General features: G+C 50.0%; 1 protein-coding gene across 1 annotated transcript in view; it reads left to right on the top strand.

The window, feature by feature from the left end:
- IGFBP7 (insulin like growth factor binding protein 7) overlaps positions 1–20,988 on the top strand; it is a 148,017-nt gene that overhangs the window by 15,209 nt on the left and 111,820 nt on the right. The gene's annotated exons all lie outside the window — the stretch shown is intronic.

Raw genomic sequence — 20,988 nt, 5'->3', positions numbered from 1 at the left:
GGGCCTCCAATCACCTCTAAGCAATCCCCCCTGTGTGGGACCTACTGGAGGTAACAGGATGTGTTGTTTGTCCCTAAAGACCCTCTGCAGACAAGGGGACTTCATCCCCCAATCAGTTGTGCTTCAGGAGGCGCGTTTGCTGAGAATGGTGCTAAAAGGGGGCGGGCCTCCAACAATTTGCCGGCCTGGTTTTCAAATTTTTTAAAAAAATGTATTAGGGGAGGGGAGCTGCATGCCCCCCCTTTCCTGAGCCGATTTTGGCCCTGGGTACCCCATCCCCCTGGGCCAATCCTTTTTTGAATGGGGGGTGTGCAGCCCCTCCCAGGGCCGATTTTGGCCTTGGGGACCCCATACCCGAGGGCCAAGCAATTTGTCTATGAAAGGGAGTGGGGCTGAGCGACCCAGCCCCCTCCCAGGCCAATTTCGGCTGCCCCGGGGACCCATTCCCCAGGTCCCAGCTTTTTAATTAAAAATAAATAAATAAATAAGGGGAGGGGGGTCCGCGCGGCGCCTCTCCCAGACCAATTTTAGCCCCGGGACCATGGTTCCATCCAGGACACCCACGCACAACTATTGGGGACCGCGGGGGGAGCCTCAAGGCAGCTACTGAACATGCAGCTCCCTCTCTGTGAAAGCGTTTGCTATGGTTTTGGTGGGAGTTGTAAAGCTCTCGCCAAGCAATAGCAAAAAGCTATGTCCGTGGGGGTACCCCCAAGGACATAGCAGGAGCCAGCCCTAGGGATTGGCGATCCCCAGGGCCATCTATGACACTAGATGGGGGGATCGAGCGCCCCCTTCTTTCTTAATGTAGGGCCTGCCGCGGGGAGGTGTTGTTCCCCTGGGCCCAGAGCGGCCCAGGAGAGGAGCTGTGCCCGGTGGGGTCCCTGAGGTCCCCCTCACAAATGTATTTATGGTCCAGAGGAGGTGGTGGTCCCCGGGGCTGGGGGGATCCTTGAGGCCCCCACATAGAATGCATAAGCCCCGGGGAGTTGGTGGTCACTAGAGCGCGAGGTCCTTGAGGCCCCCCTGAGTTGTTGCTGATGTATGGCCTGGGGGGAGGTGATGTCCCCGGGGGTCCAAGAGGCCCCCCATTTATCATTAAACAAGCCCCAGAGAGCTGGTGGTCTGTGGGGCATGACAAGCCCCAGGAGGGGGACCCATGTGCCCTCTCTCCTTTATTTGGAACATGCCCCCGGGAACTGGCCCACCTGGGGGCCAATAATCAATGAAGCATGGGAGCCCGCGCTTCGTTTTTAAAAAATATGTCTTTCGGATCCGCAGATCCAGTGCGACTTCCGTAATTTTCTGTATGGTCTTGCGGGGTACCTGTAGGACCCCCCCAAGAGACCGGGGGGTCAGGTTATTTTTACCTGACCCCTTTTCTCTTTTCTGGTACTTGGCTCAAGCCGAGTCCCAAGATGGCGGCCAACACTGGTTTGAATTGTTGGAAGCCAATCAGATCTCAGCATGAGATCAGTAAGGGTCGCGGTTCCACCATGTACCTATATATACAGATTTGGATTCCACTTAATATTTCCAAAACTACTGAAGGGATTTACACCAGATCACAAAAAGGTACTTCCTTGGACCAACATCTAAAGTCCTGCCAAATTTGGTGTAATTCCATTCTATAGTTCAGGCTGTAGCCGTGTCTAAATGTCCTATGGAAATTAACATGGTAAACACATGTTTTTTGACCCCTCCCCCTTTCCTCGGCCCCGCTTGACGGATCACCCTGAAACTTTCCATGCACAACAAGAATCAGGAGGGCCCTTTGGGTGAACAGTTTGTGAAGATATGTCAAATGACGCCAACGATATAGGCAAGTCAAAAAATACTTTTCCTATGGAAACTAGGTCCTAACTATAACTAGCTGCTGATGACTGGTACTATATATATATATATATATATATATATATATATATATATATATATATATATTACCTACTGGCGGTCGCCAGTAGGTATATATAGTTAGGATTTTTTCCCTATGGGATTTTTGAAAATTCTATGTCTAATAACTTTGGCGTTTGTGGACGGAATTGGCTGAAATGTTCTGGAAAATGGAACATTTTGTTTCTGAGCAGCCCCTGAAAATTGGGGGGGGGTTCGTCCAGGGGGGGTCGAGAAAAAAGGGGGGTTCCAAAACGTGTTTTTAACATTGAGTTTTCCATAGGGCGGTTGGCTTCACTTTTAGCCCGAACGGCTGAATGGATTTGCACGAAACTTGGCAAAATTGTAGGGACTGGTAGCCCGATGTGCCTTTTGTAGATCTCAATATATGTGCTCCAGTGGATTTTGAGAAATTAACGTTTAAAAAAAGATATATATCTGTAACAGCGGACCGGGCAGCGCTCCAGTTCGCGTACTTTTCGCGCAACGGAGCTTTGTGAAGCGAAGCTGATTGGTTCTCCGGCGTCTGTCAACATTCCAAACAGTCCGTAGCGGCCGCCATCTTGTCTCTCGGTAGGATCGAGAGACAAGAGGAGGCCAAAGCGAAGGGGCAAATGACCATAAGGGGGCATAGTAGATCCTCGCTGACCCTCTAGGTTTGATGTGGAGGTTTTAAAAGGGTCCCGCGGGGCAAAAAAAAAATAATAATAATAATAATCGAACGGCTGAATGGATTTGCACGAAACTTGGTAAAATATTAGGGACTGGTAGCCCGATGTGCCTTTGTTAGTTCTCAATATATGTGCTCCAGTGGATTTTGAGAAATTAACGTTAAAAAAAAGATATATATCTGTAACAGCGCTCCGCTTCGCGTAACGGAGGTTTGCGAAGCTGATTGGTTCTCCGGCGTCTGTAAACATTGCAAACAGTCCGTAGCGGCCGCCATCTTGTCTCTCGGTAGGATCGAGAGACAAGAGGAGGCCAAAGCGAAGGGGCAAATGACCATAAGGGGGCATAGTAGATCCTCCTTGACCTCTTAGGTTTGATGTGGAGGTTTTAAAAGGGCCCCGCGGGGCAAAAAAAAAATAATAATAATAATCGAACGGCTGAATGGATTTGCACGAAACTTGGCAAAATTGTAGGGACTGGTAGCTCGATGTGCCTTTGCTAGGTCTCAATATATGTGCTTCAGTGGATTTTGAGAAATTAACGTTCAAAACAAGATATATATCTGTAACAGCGCTCCGCTTCGCGGAGATAAAATTATATCTGTATTACCTAGCTGTTGCTAACACCAGTTAGCGACGGCTAGTAGGAGATAGCGACCATCTTGGGCCTCACTTTGCATGTGAGTGATATTTATCACTAATGACATGCAAAGTGGGCATGCCAAGATGTTAGCGACTGGAAACAGTCGCTAACATCGCTATCTCCTATTATCAACTTTTGGAAATATTCGAGATAAGCGCGAATATCTCCAAAAGCTAGCACCTACCCTGAGCAGTTCTTAGCCATGTTATCCAATGGGAGGTGGATAACATGGCTAAGAGCATTAGCTCGGTAATGCATGAATATCGCTGAGTTTTCAGCGATATTAATGCATTGCGGTCGTTTATTATCGTATTTGCGATAAACCTTGATAATAGCAAGGTTTATCTGCGATAATTTCTGACGATGCTTAGCGGTAAAAAAATCGTTGCTAAGCATCGTTAGGGATAAATATCGCTTAACTTTGGTAATATGCCCCAACGTCTGTTAACGTTCGATTCGAAGGAAATCAGGAAGTGTTGAAAAACATTGTCTGCGCCATCTTGTCTTTTTTCAAATGCCACACTTTTGTCGTGCACGGCAGCCATTTTAGATGCCTTGACCAGACCCACTCTGTGCACGCTGTCGATCCTTAGCATGGCTCCCCACCCTCGCAATCATCTCCCCCAGGCAGTGGTCACCCCCGCTTTCTGTCTTATGGATGGGTAATAAACCTCCCCCCATCTGCGCTGCTCTTCCCTGAGAATCACACCCTGTGCCCGCCCGACACCTCCCTTTCGCCCTATTCACTACCGCACCCTCTGACACTCCTTTTCCTCTGTGTCCGATTGTCCAGGCTGGTCCTAGGGTATCAGCTAGCCCTGCAGATGTAGTTTATGGCCCCAGCTGTAAAGAATCACCCCTCTTCAAAGGAGTTATAGTAGATCAAGGCCCACACTCGATGAGATTCGTCACAGCAGAAGCGTTCCTATTATCTGAAAACCATCCTGTATTGTGATTGGGGAGGGGACCGAGCCTGAAGCGGAAGATTCCAGGGATTACTCTTTGTACATCAAAGTTTTTACAATTATGTGTCACATTAAAAATATATAGCACTCCGACAAAGTAGTAAGATTATAAAACTTTAATAATTTATAAATATATACAAGAAAACAAAAATAGTAATAACATATAAACATTTTTAGGGAAAAACAACGAAGTAGCGGTCGGCTGTGCGAATAGTCCCAACGCAGCACAACGTCCAGATTTCCGGCGTGGGGCGTCGCGGGGGGTGGGTCATCAGTAGCAAACTGTTGTGCGAATAGTTCCAAGGCAGCAGAACGATGGCACCAAGGTGATGTCCAGTAAGTTGCCGCACTGGTTTTGGTATCCTACAATGCTGCTCCGAATAAGGGCGTGGGGCGCCCCGGGGGAGGCTGCGTGAACGGGCCTCTCCAGGTGGAGTGTCATCTGTTGTAGTGGGGCTTTACCGTTTCAGTTGCCATTCCGTCCGTTTTTGGTCCACTGTGTCAAAAGCCGCAATTCAGCTGAGTTGCGCCCACTCTTGCGGTGCAGCGATAGGCGGCTGTCACAGGACTCTCAAAATGGCAGCAGGCTCTTTCCTTTTTGGGCCTGGTCCACTGAAATGGCCCTGGGACACCTTGGAAATCGGACGCTTGTCTGCTAGGTCTTGGACCCCATTCTCGAAAGTGTCCCCTCCGCCTTGAGGATTTATCAAAAGTTTTGGGGGCCCCCGACTCCTGTAGGCTTCTGGTGGGGAGCGGCTGCCATGATTGCTCGCGGAATGACCACGACGGAGCTACGAGATGGTGGTGCTCTCATGCTGACGCCAGCTTCAGTCTGAAACATCCAGAAACAAGGTGGGGCTTTCATCGTTTGGGAAAAAAAAAAAGTTTTCATCCAATGAAAAGTGTTGTTTTTAGGTCATATGATCAAGCCTTCCATCATTAGGAAACCAAAAGTAAAATGAACCAATGAAAAGTTTTATAAACAAGTCACATGACCTGTTATGCGGCATAGGGTATAAAATGCGGAGAAAATACGTTGGCACGTGAGGCGGCGTCAGTAGCGGACCGATGTGCGAATAGGCCGAAGGCAACACAACGCGCCAAGATCCGGATGGCACCGAGGTGGTGTCCAGCAAGTTGCAGCACTGGTGTGGCCATCCTACAATGCTGAAAGTCGGCGTGGGGCGCCCCGTTGGCCTGTGAGTTTGCGTCAGTAGCGGACCGATGTGCGAATAGGCCGAAGGCAACACAACGCGCCAAGATCCGGATGGCACCGAGGTGGTGTCCAGCAAGTTGCAGCACTGGTGTGGCCATCCTACAATGCTGAAAGTCGGCGTGGGGCGCCCCGTTGGCCTGTGAGTTTGCGTCAGTAGCGGACCGATGTGCGAATAGGCCGAAGGCAGCACAATGCGCCAAGATCCGGATGGCAACGAGGTGGTGTCTAGTAAGTTGCCGCACTGGTGTGGCCATCCTACAATGTTGAAAGTCGGCGTGGGGCGCCCCGTTGGCCTGTGAGATGGCGGCAGTAGCGGACCGATGTGCGAATGGGGCCAAAGGCAGCGCAACAATATTTTCGGAATAGAAGACACCACAAGGCGCTGAGATGCCAAGATCCGGATGGCACCGAGGTGGTGTCTAGCAAGTTGTGGCACTGGTGTGGCCATCCTACAATGGTAAAAGTCGGCGTGGGGCGCCCTGTTGGCCTGTGAGATGGTGTCAGTAGCGGACTGATGTGCGAATGGGGCCAAAGGCAGCGCAACAATATTTTCTGACTGACACCACAAGGCGCTGAGATGCCAAGATCCGGATGGCACCGAGGTGATGTCTAAGTTGCGGACCGATGTGCGAATGGGGTCAAAGGCAGCGCAACACTATTTTCTGTATGGAAGATACCACTAGGCGTTGAGATGCCAAGATCCGGATGGCACCGAGGTGATGTCTAGCAAGTTGCTGTACTGGTGTGGTCATCCTACAATGCTGAAACTCGGCGTGGGGCGCCCTATTAGCCTGTGAGATGGCGTCAGTAGCGGACCGATGTGTGAATGGGGCAAAGGTACCGCAAGAATATTTTCTGAATAGAAGACACCACAAGGCGCTGAGATGCCAAGATCCGGATGGCACCGAGGTGGTGTCTAGTAAGGTGCACTGGTGTGGTCATCCTACAATGCTGAAACTCGGCGTGGGGCGCCCGATTAGTCTGTGAGATGGCGTCAGTAGCGGACCGATGTGCGAATAGGCCGAAGGCAGCACAACGCGCCAAGATCCGGATGTCACCGTGGTGGTTTCATAGTTGAGAGGCACTTCATCTGCAGTGGGGCGCCGAGATCCAGATGGCACAGAGGGGATGTCTAGCAAGTTGCTGTACTGGTGTGGTCATCCTACAATGCTGAAACTCGGCGTGGGGCGCCCCATTAGCCTGTGAGATGGCGTCAGTAGCGGACCGATGTGTGAATGGGGCAAAGGTAGCGCAAGAATATTTTCTGAAGAGGAGACACTACAAGGCGCTGAGATTCGGTTACCACCGAGGTGATGTCTAGCAAGTTGCCGCACTGGTGTGGCCATCCTACAATACTGCTCCGAATAACGGCGTGGGGTGCCCGAAGGGGGGGGGGGAGGCGGCGTGAACGGGCCTTCCCAGGTGGAGGCTCGTCTGCTGTAGTGGGGCGCCCCTTTACCGTTTCAGTTGCCATTCAGCTGAGTTTCGGCTGCTCTTGATGCTACAGCGACAGGCGGCTGCAACAGGACTCTCAAAAGGGCGGCCTGTTCTTTGGATTTGGGCCTGGTCCACTAAAATGGCCCTGGGACAACTTAGAACTCGGACGCTCGATTTTTTTTTCCTTTCCTGTACATGCAAAAAAAGGTAAATGTCCGGTACGTTACACGCTTCATCTGCCACGATGAACTCTCCAGAGGAACCGAAAAAAAATATAGTTATGGTAACTATACCATGCATCGTCATATGGAGAGGTGGCACCAATTAATTATAGTGCTGCATAAAAGAGAGATTTGGAGGAGAACCTCTGACCTGCTAGTACATTCATCAAAGAAGTGGCACTGACAGCATCAGAGGCAAGGGAAACGGTCCCAAATATTTAGAAGAACTTTGGAAAGATTAAAATGACATGTTTAGATTGTGGCAAATTAATTTCATGTGGACAGATGAGTGTTACTCTAATAAATACAGCATATGAACATCATCATAGTCGATGGTTGGTAGAGACATTTTGACTATATCCTGGACCTGCCCGTCCTCGCCCAAAATGGCGCCGGAATAAATGGGACTCGTAACTCCTTGTTGTGTACTGGTTGCAGAACCTTGAAATCACGAGATACGTATGCAGTTTTGAAGCACATGGCGGGCGGGGACGAGAATTGATTGAATATTTCGACATCCCTATTGATATTAAGTTCTGATGTGTTATTGATTACTGTACTATGGAAAGTTCGAATTCACGTCACCCATGGTACTTGCCCGCAAATGTATATCTAGATAATTTTATTGTAACTGGCCCTGTCGTATTTTTTTTTTTTCAGAACAAATTTTATTAGTGTTATGGCAGTTGACAGAATACAAAAGAAACACTGCTTCCAAGATTGCAGAAAGACAGTGAGCATAGAAGAGCAACAGCGTTCAAGAAATTCAGTCAACATTATCCAACACCCCCCTCCCCGCATCCCCACCCGGGTCCCACCCCCCTCCCTGCACGGTGTTCATATTGTCCAGAAACCGGAGCCAAAGCAGCATGGTAGCGACAAGTGGACAGTTCACATGAGGGTAGTATAGACGTGATCTATATCAGAGGCTTGTGGCGCTGGGGGGTCCAGCAATAGGCCCCTATAATCAGCCCATTTCTTCCAAATCCTATAATGTTTCTTGGGGCAGCCTCTGGCCTCAAAGATCGGGCGTTCCAATCCCATGCTAAAGTCCATGCCCCGCTTCCACACCCCCACCAACGGAGCCTTGGGGGCTTTCCAGGCTTGGGCTATATCTCGTTTGGCTATTGTAAGACCCAGAAGGAGCAAGTGTCGTTTATACAGATTACCCCCCACTTTCTCCATAACGTAGAGCAGGCCCAGTTGCGGCGTGCGAGGGAGCTCCCATGCCAACACTTCCTCCAAGCATTCCCACACACCGGTCCAAAACCTCTGCAGCCGTGCACATCCCCATACTGTATGTAAGAAGGAGCCTACCTCACTGCCACACCTCAAACAATCCGGGGAGGCTATCAGCCCCGCCTTCCACAATCGTTCCCTCGTGTAGTATGCCCTGTGCAGGTATTTAAATTGAATAAAGCGCAGGCGCACCGCTATCGCTGCTCCCTTAGGGGCCTCCAGGGCTTCTCTCCAGTCCTCCTCCTCCAAGTCTCCCAGATCGCTCTCCCAGACCGCCCGCAACTTATCAAGAGAGGGGGAACAATGCGTAACTAATGTTTGATAGATGGTTGAGATTTTTTTTTGATTCCAATTCCCCCATAAAGACTTTTGCTTCCAGGGGACTAAACTCCGGCAAGGACGACAAGTGGCGTGGCGGAGCTGTAGGTACCTGAAGAACTGGGACCGGTGCATATCGAATTCATCTTGCAACATCTGGAACGATTTGAGGACTGTGCCCTTCAGGACGTGGCCCAGCGCCGAAATGCCTATGGCATCCCAGCCCTCAAAGCCCCGGAGCGCAGCCAGGCCGGGCAGTCTCCCATTATGCCATAAAGGAGTTTCGCCCGTGAGCGTGTTCCACCATCCCATGCGGCGGAGCGCATCGCGCCACACTTTGAAGATTACTTGCGTGGCCCTCGGAAGTCTCTTCCGGATAGTCGCCGAGTATAAAATAGTATGGAGCGTGTGTGGGTCCATCATATACCTCTCTAGGGCATAGGTCGGGTCAGTGCGATCCCCGTACCACCATTCGTTAAGAACAAGTAGGTGCGATGCCTGATAGTAGGACTGGACATCAGATGCGGCCAGTCCCCCACAGTAGGTCGACAGGAAGCAGGTGCGGAGCGCCACTCTTATCGCTCCACCGGCCCATAGGAACCGACCCAGAGCCGAGTTCACCTGACGAAACCATTGCTGCGGAATTGGGTACGGGTAGTTCTGCAATTGGTACAAGATTCGGGGTAGGGCCACCATCTTAAAAATGGCCGAACGGCCATAGACATTTAGAGGCATCCTGGACCACATCAGCATATCTGAGCGGATCCTGTCCCAAACAGGCACTACATTACGGGACCATGACACTCCCTGCACATCAGTTAGAAAGACACCAAGATATTTAAGGCCTCCCGCCGCCTCCTGAAGGACCGAGGCCCAGGGACCCAAAGTCCCCCTGTCGCCCAGGACCCACAGCTTCGACTTCTGCGGATTGAGCCGGAGGCCCGACACTTCACCGAAAACGCGCATTATTTCAAGGACCCTCGGCCCCGATTTATTGAGGTCCGTAAGGAAGAACAGGACGTCGTCCGCATATAGCGCAATCCTGTCAGACGGGCCCCCCACCCACTCCACACCACGCAATTGGGCATCCATCCTCACCCAGGCCGCAAGCGGTTCCATAGCCAGGGCGAACAGGTAAGGTGAGAGAGGGCATCCCTGTCGGGTGCCACGACCGATGAGGAATGTGTCAGAGGTGGCTCCCGCTATTCTGACCGTCGCCGTCAGGTCCGTATATAGCAGATGAATGTACGACAGGAAACGTGGGCCCAGATTGAGCCGGAGGAGGAGGGCTCGGAGGTATGACCAACTCAGGGAATCGAAGGCCCGGTCCATGTCCGCCAGCAGGAGGGCCGCGGGGATGCCCCCTGCTCGTGCCGCCTCCACCACCAGGTGAGCGCGACGTATGTTGTGTCTTGTAGCCCTGTGAGGCATGAAGCCTGCCTGGTCGGCATGGATCAGGTCCGTGATGTAAGGGAGAAGACGGTTCACCAACGCCTTAGCCAATATTTTTGCTTCAAAGTTCAGCAAAGAGATCGGCCGATAAGAGTCCGGGCTGTCTTGGGGCCTTCCCGGTTTGCAGAAAACTACAATCTCAGCGTGTCGCCAGTCCGCTGGCAATCTGCCAAGCTCCCGAGCCGCCTCCAGTGCCTTCCTATAGCGCATCCCCAATTGGAGATGGAACAACTTCATAAATTCGCAGGGGAACCCATTGGGCCCAGGGGCCTTGCCCGTGTTCAGGCCACCCAGAGCTTCCCCAAGCTCCTCTGCCGACAGTGGGAGGTCTAGGCGGGCCCTCGCCTCATCCGAGAGCGCCCGGGGTGGAAGGTCTGCGAGAAATCTGTCAATCTCCTCCGCTGGGAGAGATTCTCGGGGGGCATACTGGGTCTCGTAGTATTGAGCAAACATCTGGGCCAGGACCTCAGGGGCCGAGATAGGGCCGCCCGCGGCATCTCGGAGACCCGGCAGGGGCTGGGCTTGATAAGTGCTTTGACATAGCCTATATAGCATTGTGCTAGACTTGTCCCCCCATTGATAGATTCTGCTCTGCGTAGCGAGCCAGGCCTGTCGGGCTTCGTCTAACAATAGCGAGGTGTATGACTGCTGGAGGTGCAGGAGCCGGTCCACGGCCACTCCATCCTCCCCCGTGAGACATCTGGTCTCCTGGTTCCGCACCCGGTCGGCCGCCTCCTCCACCTCCTGCCTGCGGGCCCTACGATTCGCAGCGCACCACGCAATGTCCACGCCCCGAAGGACTGGCTTGAGGGCCTCCCACAGGGTCATGGCATCTATACTCGGGTCCTCATTCTCTGACCAGTAGTGCAAGATAGCCTCCCTCATGTGCGATTGATAGTCGTGGCGCTGCAAGTGCCACACAGAGAGGCGCCAGCGAAACGGTTGTCGCCGCACACCGAGGCTCAACGTCAGGGCGACCGGGGAGTGATCCGACAGGCCCCTCGGAAGTATGGAGGTGGAGTCGATTCTGCCCAACCAGGGTTGCGGGACGAATAGGTAGTCCAAGCGCGAAAAGGATTTGTGGACCGCAGAGACAAATGTATATTCACGATCACATGCATGCTGGTGGCGCCAAGTGTCAATCCATCCCATCCCCTGCGCCATCCTACTCAGCCTCGTAGAGGCATCTGACAATTGACCACCCCCAGGCCTACAGCGGTCAAGTCTCCCATCCATCACATCGTTCCAATCACCACCCACTACTGTCAACACATGCGGAAGAGTCGTCCATACCCCGAACAGCCGTTCAATCAGGGCATCTTGGAGTGGGGGTGGAGCATACACACTCCCGAAAACCACCGGCTCACTCCCCAGACTCCCCTTAACAAAGACATACCGACCATGCACGTCCAGCCATTGTGTTTCATGTGTGTAGGAGACCCTACGGTGTATGAGAATTGCAACTCCTCTGGACCCTCGTGTAAACCCAGCATGGAACACCTGATCATACCCGTATCTGCGTAGGCTCAGAACCTTGGTGCCCAAGAGGTGTGTCTCCTGAAGGAGCAACACATCCGCTCTTTCAGTCTTCCCCAGACGTAGAACTGCACTTCGTTTAATTTTGTCGAGCATCCCTCGCACATTCCAGCTCAAAATTCGCATTGAGGCCAGCGGGGGGCTCGTCCCCAGTACTTCAGCCGCCATCAATCATCCAGATTCCGAAATCGTCGGGCCACTGAGGCCACACACACATGCTCAGTCGTCTCCAGGTTCCCATGTACACCGTGCTAAGGCCCTTCCCAACTTCCCTCCCCACCATCCCCGGAACCCCCAAACCCCCGCCCCTCCCCCTGCAAACTTTCCCCAGACCCCAACCACACCAACAACCTCCCCTCCAACCCCCCACCCCATACCTCAGCAACATTGAAGTACCTGTCGCGATGCAGGCAATCTCAGCCCTCCAACGGGAGGCCCAAGACCCACTGCACCAATGGATCCCACCCAACTACCCACAAAGTGCCCAACTACTTCCCACTCAACACCTGGGAATGAACTCCGGGAGTAGGCCCGCTCTCGCACGAGCGTCTCCCGACCAACCGTCCACCCATGAACAGGAAGTCATGAAGTCAATCAGTACGTGGCATGTCGAAGAGGAGCGGCTTGCTCCGGCCACCAAGGCGTCTCACCAACCCTGTAGTTCCACGGTATGCACCAGTACAAGCGTGGGGGTCTCAGGATTTCGAAGGAGAAGAAGCCGTTTCCTCCGGAGAGTCCGCCGTGGCATCACTCGGAGGCGGGCGCTTTTGAGAGCGCGACCTCCAGTTACTCTTACTGCGCGATCGTCTGGGCGTTCTCGGGGGTCTTTCGGTGGTTGACGAGTCTGAGCCCCTCCGAGGGGGGGTGTTCACCTTGACTCGCACCGTCTCGTCCGTCCACTCAAACACTTCTTCCGGGGAGTTGAAAAACTGAGTGCGAGATTGGAAGACCACGCGCAGGCGAGCCGGAAATAGTAGAGCGTAAGGAATCTTGAGTTCCCGCAGCCGTGCTTTTGCCGCAGTGAATGACTGTCTCTGCTGCTGAACTAGTTTAGTGTAATCCGGGAACACAAGGATCTTATGATTTTCAAACATCAGTGGGTCCCGGGCGCGGGCTTGCCGTAGGATAACATCTCGGTCATGATAGTTGAGCAGTTTGGCTATCACCGAGCGAGGGCGAGCCCCAGTGGGCGGTTTGGGAAGCAGTGCCCGATGTGCCCTCTCCACCACAAAGCAGCGCGACAGGGAGTCCGGGGGGAGCCACCCCTCCAGCCACTGGGTCAGGAAGGCCTCCATATTTCCTTTCTCGCAGTTCTCCGGGAAGCCTATAAAGCGTAGGTTATTCCGTCTGGCTCTCCCTTCCGCGTCCTCCACCCGCAGTGCCAGTCCCTTCTGTATCCCTTCCATGGCAGCGACTCTCTTTTTGAGATTCACCACGTCGTCTTCAACTTCAGTGATACGGGTTTCTGTTTCGGTGATTCGTGCCACTGCGTTGCGCAGATCCTGTCTGAGCAAGGTCACATCGGCCCCAACTGCTCCGATTTTCACGTCGAGCATGTCCCTCGCTTGTGTGATCGCTGCCATCAACGCCGCGTTGTCCGGCCCAGAGCCCTGGGGTCCTCCGGACGCCCCAGCACCTCCACTGGGGCCCGCGAACTTGTCCATCGGTCCCTGTTTGGGGGCATTCCCGCTGTTGCCCCCTCTCGTCATGTCGCCGGCGGAGTGATGACCCCGGGTGAGGGGGGCTGACAGACTAGGGGCACCCCCGGCTGAAGGAGTAGTCGCAGGCAGCAAGTGTCCCCGAGGCCGCCCAAGTATATTGTGGCCCCGTCGGCGATCGAGCGTGGCGCACGCTGTGATGAAGTGACTGCTGATCACCACCCTATTAGTGGTCGGAGAGGCGCTGCACCACGGTGCACGCGGTCGATGGGGGTCGCCCACCCCTCGGAATGGTCTGACTGGGGCGCCCCAGAGTCCGCACCACGCTCTCAGGTGCCAAAAGTGGGCCTGCCGGCTGGGTTGGCGGCCTGCAATAGTCCGGGAGGGGGGGGGAGGGGGAGGGGGTCTCCTCAGCCCTCGCCGCGGTCCGAGGCAACCGCCGAGCGCGCCCTAGGTGTCTGGCGCCAGTGTCCGGCAGGGGCACGCTTCAATGAAGGTGGAAGCAGGCAGGAGAGCTGGCAGAGCGCTCGCCCGTCCGCCTTGGCCGCCGAATGGGGCAGACACGTCCCCTCCCCCGCAGCACCACGGCTCCTTACCCCCACTTCGAGCTCCTTACCCCCACCTCGAGTTGGGTTGGCGGCCTGCAATAGTCCGGGATGGGGGGGGAGGGGGAGGGGGTCTCCTCAGCCCTCGCCGCGGTCCGAGGCAACCGCCGAGCGCGCCCTAGGTGTCTGGCGCCAGTGTCCGGCAGGGGCACGCTTCAATGAAGGTGGAAGCAGGCAGGAGAGCTGGCAGAGCGCTCGCCCGTCCGCCTTGGCAGTAGTATTGTGCCCCGCGGCTCGAGACCGCCGCCGAATGGGGCAGACACGTCCCCTCCCCCGCAGCACCACGGCTCCTTACCCCCACCTCGAGCTCCGTGTGCGCTCCGACTGCTCTCTCCCCCAGCCGCCGCGTCCGCCCTCGCTCCGGATGGCTGCCCAATCTTCTCCGCCGCTCCGCAGCGTTGCGCAGTGTGTCGTGGGCGAGGCGGCACTTCCGGCCGGCGCCACCCGGCACCCAGCTACTTCCGGTCGGGCCGCACTGCAGCGGAGGGCCCGGCTGTGGTTTGCGATGCAGGCCTCGTCGCCCGGCGGGCTCCCAGCCGCCGTAAATCACTGATCCCGGGCCGCCGGGACTCCGAAATCACTGTCGGGGGATCCCCGCGGAAGCCGCTCTCCGCCACACAAAGTAGGGTGCAGATCGGTCAGGGCGACGCAGGATAGCAGGAGGATAAGGTGACGGCGGGACGGAGCTCACTCAAGCTGCGTCCGCCATGATCGCCGTCTTGGCCACGCCCCCGGCCCTGTCGTATTTTAATTATAAAATGTACGTCCACCGATTCCGTAACTGTTAGACACCTTAGTTCTTGCAACCTAATGGCCCGCCCGTTACGTTCCTCTACAGTGTAAATGTCTACTCATCATATACGATTACAGTTTGCTCCGTGGCCAGCCCACGTGGTTATAGGCTCGTATTTGTATAATGAAATTTTCACAATAAAGGTTTTTAAAAGAAAACATGGTAGTAGTATATACATTGGTAAAGTTTTTAATAATAGTCACTGTTTTAGAATCATTAAAAGGCAAGTGAAATAAAGCAGACCAATTACATGAAGGGTAAAAGGTATAATACGAAGGAACGCAGTAAAGATAAATGGTCAAGGGCTGTTGTGTTTTCTACTCCTGCAACATAAAGTGATCGATAAGAATCTCATATTCAGGCGTATCGGCGACTAAGACAGCAGGTCGACCCTCTTTTGCTCAACGGCTCCGTCATGGGACGAAGAAACGCTCTTTTTCTCGAAAAAAGAATATATTTTACTTGCAGGACAGTTGTAAATTTTCCGGGAAAGTACATTAGCCTGGAACATTATAACATATATTTAAGAAAAAATAATGTTCGGAAGTAATAAAAAGCGTAATTTTTAGGTCATATGACCAAGCCTTTCATCATTAGAATAAGAAAAGTAAAATGAACCAATGAAAAGTTTTATTAACAAGTCACATGACTTGTTATGCTTATGTTACGCGCTGCGCGCCCCGGATGACTTGCGGATGCGCTAACGCGGCGCGTCATATGACGCATTACGCGACAACGCAGGTCCAGAATATAGTCAAAATGTCTCCACCAACCAGCGGTCGGAACACAACCCCTTTCAGCAGGCTAAATAGTTCTGTTAAATGACAACAGAAGGGACAGGCAACAAGAACCATCAGTCAAAGAGGGGAGGGCTAGTTCTTCTCTACCGGGTTACATTGGGGCGCTACCGGAACTGATCGAATTGGTAGTCTACAGTGTTTCTGGATGTTTCAGACTGAAGCTGGGGTTAGCATGAGAGCAGCACCATTTCGTAGCTCCGTCGTGGCCATTCCGCAACCAATCATGGCAGCCGCTCTTTATCGTTATTTTGGGCGGGGTGGGTGGCGGAGCCGAGCTGTTTTGCAGCCATCATTGTGTGGAGTTCAGTTCATCTCACTAGTTTTGTATTTGTCATGAGGGGTTGTTCCTAATGTTTCTATTTTAGCGAGGTCAAAAAGAGATCCCATTAGTGGCCTACTGATTTTGCTCGATTCCTTTTCTTTTTTTTTTTACACGATTTTTCGTTATCTGCAAAGACTAAACAGAGTATTGCGACTCTGTGTTTGTTTGTAAATAGAGAATGAACCAAAGAGAACCAATTCTAAAACAGTAAATACTTGGATAACAATCAATCAAATGGAGAGAGAAGCAGGCACGACGTATTACAACGGGGGCAAAGGCCTGCGTTAACTACTCTTCACTATGTGCAAAGAGAGAGTACTCCTAATAGAAATGAGGGGGGGGGGGCACCATTCAAAGCAGATCAGTGTGCATAAACACGAAAATGTTTTCACTTACCACGTACTTGACATTCGACAGCTTATGATATTTGCTATTAAAAAAACATTGAAATTCACTGAAAAAACCATAGGTTATAGACCATATATAGTTAGGAATTAGCATTTACAAAACCTTGAAAATTCACTGAAAAAACCATAGGTTATAGACCATATATAGTTAGGAATTAGCATTTACAAAACCTTATTTTACTCACACAAAACCATTGAAATTCCATATATAGTTAGTTGCACTAACTATATATCGCGCACCCGCAATCCACTGCTGATGATGTCACATATTACATCATTCATGACATGGTCAGTGACATCACTGATGACATCACTGATGACATCTCAAATGACATCACTGATGACATCATCCAGTGACTGTGTGTTTCTGTAAAGTTTAAATATGTTTTACATATTGAAGAATGAGTAGATGTAGAAGTGTCTGGATGAAGGATTTAGTAGGTGCGTGACTGACTGTATGAGTGAGTGATTAAATGTGTCTCACTGAGTGCATGGGTTAGTGACTAAACTGTCTTAATTTGTGCATCATTATGTCTGTTGTTCTGTAAACTGCTGCATGTGTTGCTCAGTAGCAATATGAGTAACTATATGGGTTATTGATTGATTGTCCAAGTATTTGTATGGGAGACTGAGTGTGTGTGTGGCTGGCTGAGAGATGTGTGACTCTGTGCAGATCAATGTGTTCTTGTACCAATGATTGTATAAGAGAGTAAGAATGTGTTAGTATATGTTTGAAAATGTAAGGTACTCTATGTTTAACTGTATAGATTAGAAAATGGAAGTGTGATTGATTCTTTACAGGACTGACTAGGTGTGTGAGTAACTCCATGGATGAGTGGCAGAGTGTGAGTGTCTGTATAGGTGTATGAGTGCATATGATAGTGTTGTAAAGATGAGTGATTGTATGTATGAATGATTGTATGGGTGAATGAGAGAATGTGTGTGTAGACGTAGGAATCAGTGAGTGCGTATGTAGTAACTAGTATTGGTGTGTCAATGGTTTAAAAAATTATATTCTGTATTTAACACTGGGTGTAACAGAGGTTATATTAAAGTGTGAGGAGATGCATTGTATTGTCACATGAATGATATCATCAGTGATGTGACCATTGATGTCAAATGAGATGTCATCAGTGATGTCATCAGTGATGTCATTTGAGATGTCATCAGTGATGTCATCAGTGATGTCATTTGAGATGTTATCAGTGATGTCATTTGAGATGTCATCAGTGATGTCATCAGTGATGTCATTTGAGATGTCATCAGTGATGTCATCAGTGATGTCATTTGAGATGTCATCAGTGATGTCATCAGTGATGTCACTGACCATGTCATGAATGATGTAATATGTGACATCATCAGCAGTGGATTGCGGGTGCGCGATATATAGTTAGTGCAACTAACTATATATGGAATTTCAATGGTTTTGTGTGAGTAAAATAAGGTTTTGTAAATGCTAATTCCTAACTATATATGGTCTATAACCTATGGTTTTTTCAGTGAATTTTCAAGGTTTTGTAAATGCTAATTCCTAACTATATATGGTCTATAACCTATGGTTTTTTCAGTGAATATATATATATATATATATATATATATATATATATATATATATATATATATATATATATATATATATATATATAATTCCCCCAAAAAGTTTTGTGAAGATTTGTCAAACATTGCTAAAGTTGTTAGCAAACAAAAAAATGCTCCGTCTACGGATATATTTATGTATTATATATATTTTTCACATGTTGTTGTATGAGATTGGCTGGAAAGGCATCTCTATCATATTCTGCATCCCACACAAGTGTGCTAGTTTACTGAAACATTTATCTTAATGGTTGTTCTTAAAAGCTATAATAAAAGAGGCTTCTTGTTCACTCCCGAAAGGGTTGTTCTTCAAAGCAATATTAAAAGAGGCTTTTTGCTCACTCCCGACCTTTCCACCTAAGGGAGATTCGGTGGCATTCTTTCTACGTAGTCTAATGCCAACATCGCAGAACAAACCCATTTTTAGCATTCAGATGCTGAGCTGGTGCTGCTGCAATGCCATATATGGAGTAATGGTGCCCTGCAGGCCCATGAATTATTTCTAGGCTCAGAAATGAGTACATTTAAATTCATATAGCTTGTTGGACCGCATCTCGTTGAGCTCAATAACTCACTCAAGGGGAGCCAAATAACCTCCTGCTAATTAACAGATCACACACTCGTTATTACACACACGCAGAATGCACAACTTGGAAGCACTGGAAAGAGTTTAATGCTGTTTTCATCTCTTGCTGCAAATCTTCGACCGAGCGGATAAACACACAAACAATGTTGTGTCATAGATGAATCAAGGATAGAAACTGCTGCCCAAGGCTACTCTGTGGTACCCTTCCATTCGAAACTATAGGTAGGAAACTGAAATTATGCGGCAGGGGAGGACCAAATTATGTGGCAGCATCGAGTAAAACATGCTTCAAGAAAAGGCAAATTATGCGACATAATGCAGCACATTTGTGATTGTATTACCTCATTATTTTGTAATTTTTACATATTTAATGCTATCTAAACAAAGGTTTCACCTTATTTATACCAGTTTGACACCCAAATACAGAAATAGGTAACAAAAAGGTGGCTAGTCATTCTTTGTGAAGGGCCTTCTACTGCGCGGCAACATGTCACCACACTTTTAGTAACTTTTGATCCATATGAGCTGGAAACAAAATACATATTTCTTAAAATCTGTACATTGTGCACCAGATGATGGATTATTTGACAAATGCGGCAAATCCATATATATGAGGAAGAGGCCACAGCTGCAAAATCACACATTTCCAGTGGCCCTGGCTATAAGCATAGTTTCAGTCATGAATTGTCGCCATACTTTAATAGTTTGGCTATAATATTTTATGGAGCCCTATCAAAGCATGCTACACATTAACTTGGATTGAAGATAACCAGAACTGTTAACGTATAGAAATAACTTGTCAAGCCAGTTTTCTGGGGCATTGTAAAAACAACTGGGAAATCCCAGTAAAAAGTACTGCCTGTTGTCCCTGGAACTGTAGGGAGCAGATACTGCTGCAGGCTCGCTGAGCGTCAGGAGCTTATTTTGTAGGTTTTTACCCTGAGTATAGTCATGATGCTCAAGAGGCTTACTCCGAAAAGGTGTTTCAGGCTCAGGTACAGATAGGTCTCGTATGGTGCATATTTAGTATATGGTCCAGAAAGTTCTATAACTTAAGTCGCCGTTAAAGATTCAATAGCGCAGTAAAATGCTGCTTCGTCTTAGCATCATAGTAGGCTGCTTCAACTCTTTAAATGAGGCGAATAATTTCCCCTGCATGCTTCGAACTCTATGCACTGATGCAGAGGTCAGCAACATTATGGGTTTCATGTAAGTCTGGCACATACAGTTAAGCCAGAGCGTTATGTGTGAGTGTGTGAGGAATCATTATGTGTCTTAAGGTTCATATGCATGTAGCTAGAGCTCTCCAAGCCACCATGAGTGCTTTGCATGGACACAGTCCAAGTTCCCTGCTAGAGATGAGTGGCAGCCGGTGTGGGGGGATTCTGATTAGCTGGGTAGTACTACATCTGGGCTGAGACACCCATGTCCACCACCATGCTTGACTGACCATGCCACTGGTCAATGATGCTCATCTTAGAGGTGAACAAAAATGGTCTGCAGGCATCATCGAGGGATTGCGACAACATTCTACACTGTGGATGACATAAAAGCAACACTCGGTTTCGGGAGGGGTAGCTGGTGTGTTGAACTCTTCCTACTACCACCTGGCGTTGCGGGTAGGCGAGAGAGCATGCTGTCAGCAGCACTTGTCTTGGGTTCATTTGTGCAGCATAACAGGGCTTCGGTCTCAGTAGCATTCCACTCCACGCCTCAGGTTCTGACCCTAACTTTTTTGTCTGGGGCATGGATCTTGGTTTTTAGGGTTGGAAAGGCAGAGGTTTGGTAAGCAAAGCAGTCTGCCTTCTTCTCTTCTCCACTCCTTCATGACCCAAGTTTCTCCACAGGCCTTTGAGTCTGCTCACCTCTTGTGAGTTTACATTCCTTGGTGAAATGTTTCTCATACTGAACGCAGAGCTTTTGGCGGGAAATGAAGGTGAGTGCACCTTCCTAGCACCCAGGGCTAGCATCTATACTCAGAGAGTGGAAGTTGGCGGAAACCCAACAATCCATTCAGAATGCGAGCAACACTTGAATTGGGGGGGGGGGAGCATTCTATCAGGTTCAAGTGCATCTGCATAAATAGGAGTAAAGACTCTTAGAAACTAAAATCCCACAGTGTTTAAAGATAAGACCACGCGATTATGGCAAATATCCCATAATAGTACTATGTATAGTGGATTAAAGTTACACAGTCCTTCAGCCAATCAGGTGCTTGTTACTGGTCATCAGTTATTTTCTGTAAAAAGCAGAGGAGAGAGGGAGTGGGAAAAGACATTCAGTGCATCACCCATGTACAAGTGCTGCTGTTGCCTTACCCACTGGCCCTATGCTTAATTTGTGAAAGAGTAAGTGCCAGGGTCCAAAGATTTTTTCCAGACGCCTCCAGACAGAGCTGCGAATGTCGAGGTTGCCAAATGCCAAGACTGTTTAGCCTTGATTCTACCTCATGTCTCTTTCATCAACCACCATATCCTCCCTATCCCCTTTATCTCACTCTTGTAAGTTCTTTTTCATCCCTCCATTCTCACCTTGTCACTGTTTTGCCATAATTCTCTTCCTCCTTCTTTTTCCATTTTCCGCCTTTCTGTCTCTTGATGTGGGTCAAAGGCTGATGCTGAAAAATAGGCACC

The sequence above is a fragment of the Lissotriton helveticus genome, chromosome 2_1 (genome assembly GCF_964261635.1).
Source record: "Lissotriton helveticus chromosome 2_1, aLisHel1.1, whole genome shotgun sequence".
In the NCBI taxonomy this organism is placed as follows: domain Eukaryota; kingdom Metazoa; phylum Chordata; class Amphibia; order Caudata; family Salamandridae; genus Lissotriton; species Lissotriton helveticus.
The sequence above is the reverse complement of the archived record's forward strand: the minus strand, read 5'-3'. Positions and strand labels throughout refer to the sequence as shown.